General features: G+C 36.4%; 1 non-coding gene across 1 annotated transcript; it reads right to left on the bottom strand.

Annotated features, from left to right (window-relative positions):
- Window positions 1-858: 858 nt before the first annotated feature.
- On the bottom strand, window positions 859-998 carry LOC116904692. Its single transcript, XR_004388388.1, has one exon. It is a non-coding gene; the product is annotated as a small nucleolar RNA SNORA48 (small nucleolar RNA).
- Between the last annotated feature and the right edge of the window lie 1538 nt (window positions 999-2536).

Raw genomic sequence — 2536 nt, 5'->3', positions numbered from 1 at the left:
TACCTTCCAGATCTTCTGTGTCCAATGACCACATGGAAAGCTAATCTGCAGTGTCTTTATGGAGAGATGGGGACATTCCATTTATGATTTATTTCAACGAATACACATCTTCAGTGATCATTAGTCTGCTTTACATCTTCAGTGATCATTAGTCTGCTTTATATGGTAGAATGCAGGTCAGAAAGCCACTCAAAGGGGATTAAAGTAAAACCACAAAACTTGATAAAATGACCAACCTCATTTATGTTCTTTTAAATTTTACCTTTGCAATTTTTCCTTTTTACAACTTTTTATTGATTCTTTGTGTGTTTTACATTCCACTCATTTTTTCATCTCATCTCTCCTCATATCTGATCTCTGCTCTTGCAAGTCTTCCCCACCTTCCCCCACCTCAATCTTTCTCTCTCTCTCCCTCCTTCCTCTCCCCCACCAAATCCAAAGCATAGGAAAACATCTCATGGTGGAAATTATCGTATGTTACTGTGTATTCCAGTTTATCCCCCTGTCCACACATCTTCACTTGCAAATGTTCCAGGTCTCTGGCTTCTGTGACACTATCAATATTGGATCATCACCAGGACTCCCCCCAGTTATCCTGCTGCCCTGTGTCGTGGAGACCATGCAGCTATGGATCAGAAGGACTGTCCCTTTCACGATTGCCAACCATTTGCAGATGACACAGATCTTGGGGTGTATCAACCGAGTACCTGGGTGGTAGCTGAACTGGTCAGGGTGCTGCCTCTCTCTTTCCCTACCACCAAGCTGTGCTAGCTAGGCCATTTAATGTGTTCCTCATTCTGTGCCGTGCTGTCTGGATTTTATTTTATTTTATTTTATTTTATTTTATTTTATTTTATTTCATGTGTCTAGCCATAAAACAGCTTTGGCTACCAAGCCAAACATCAAGCTAGGATGAACAAAGGACTGCCGTCTGCTCTGCCCCTGACTGATATAAGAACTCCACCATCAACAAGTTGTCTCTGCCCAGTGCTGGGGTGGGGGTAGGGCAATTTTTTTTTGATAATCAAATTCTCTGGTTAAAGTTAAGTCCATTTTTCCATAAGATGACTTCTATGTTATAAAAGTTATGTTTTCCACCTGACATCTTACATAGCTAAGACACTGCAAAGTAATTCCTGGTTTTACACTAACTTTTTATTATTTTAAATACATTATGCATTACTTTCATATAATAATTTTTGCCTTATTCAATTATAAGTTCGTTGTTTTCTAATTTACTCTGGTTTCAGTATTGGTATCTCAAATGACTATTGTTTATTCTTCCAAAACATTTTATAATAGCAATCCTAATTGAATTTTTGTCACCTGGTGTTGAAATTCTGTTCGGCGCACTGTTCAGTGCATTTCTACCAGCAAATGCTTGCCAAGATTTATAATTATGAATTTTGGATTTTTCAGTTTAAACAGAGTTAAGACAATTTTCCTGGTTATATGAAAAAAAAATGAACGTTTTATAACAAAGAAAAATGATAATGACAAGGGCTAAGCTACTTTGGAAGTTGTGCTTATTCAACAATGGTAAGAAAGCTGCAGATTTATTTTCTTTCAGTAGATGGCACTAGGGTCTCAAGTAAAACCCAGTTTGAGGAAAAACAAAAAATACATAAGATACACGTCTTTACTGTTTAAAACAAAGCAGATGTCATAAAAATCCAAGGGACTATTATATGAATAATCACATGTGTACAAATAAGTGGAAATTAACTATTCATCGCATATCTTGTTTCAAATTTCTTAAAATTAATCTACAAGATTGTGGAAGACTAGACTGGAGAGGAATAAACACAAAGGTGAAGATTATAGTTCAGCGGAAAGGTCTCCAGGATCTTTTTAGTTACATTTTTCTTACAAGATTCATTTTTTTAAAAATATTTTAAAGAATCATGTTATTTTCTCTTTTCCTAGTTGTATTCACTAGCTGTTCACAACTCTGACACAGGTCTGGAGATATGAGAAGAAAGCCTAGAGTGTTTTCTCTACCTAGGATTCACAAACCAAAACAAAACAACCAACTTACCAAACAAATGTTGTTTGAAAAGATCCCTTCAGTGGAAGCCTTGGCTCTTTTTGTGAATATTGTTAGGACTCACTCGGTTTCCCATTCCTCCTGAAATCTGAGACCAACAAGTCCTCACCCCAGAAATCTCTCATTTTCTTTGATTGGCTCTTATTTTTTAATACAAAGACTCTCCATGTAGACCAGGCTAGCCTAGAACATAAGATTCTCTTCTGCCTCTTTCCCTAGAGCGGGAACTCCTGGATTTAAAACAATTACTCTTTATCACTTCCTCTTCTTACAGGAAACTGGAGTCGCCTGGATGCACTGTTTGCAACTCTTTGATGCAGTCACTGTTTGTCGTCGCCTTTTTCTAGGCTCAATGATTATTACTAGCTGGTTAAAATACGTTTGTAAAGTAAACCAGTGTTTCCTAATATATTTTAAAAGTATGATTATATTATATAAACATATTACAACTAATCTCATTTTCCTTAACCAGATAGAAGTTAATGATTA

Source organism: Rattus rattus, chromosome 6 (assembly GCF_011064425.1).
Source record: "Rattus rattus isolate New Zealand chromosome 6, Rrattus_CSIRO_v1, whole genome shotgun sequence".
NCBI lineage: Eukaryota > Metazoa > Chordata > Mammalia > Rodentia > Muridae > Rattus > Rattus rattus.
The sequence above is the reverse complement of the archived record's forward strand: the minus strand, read 5'-3'. Positions and strand labels throughout refer to the sequence as shown.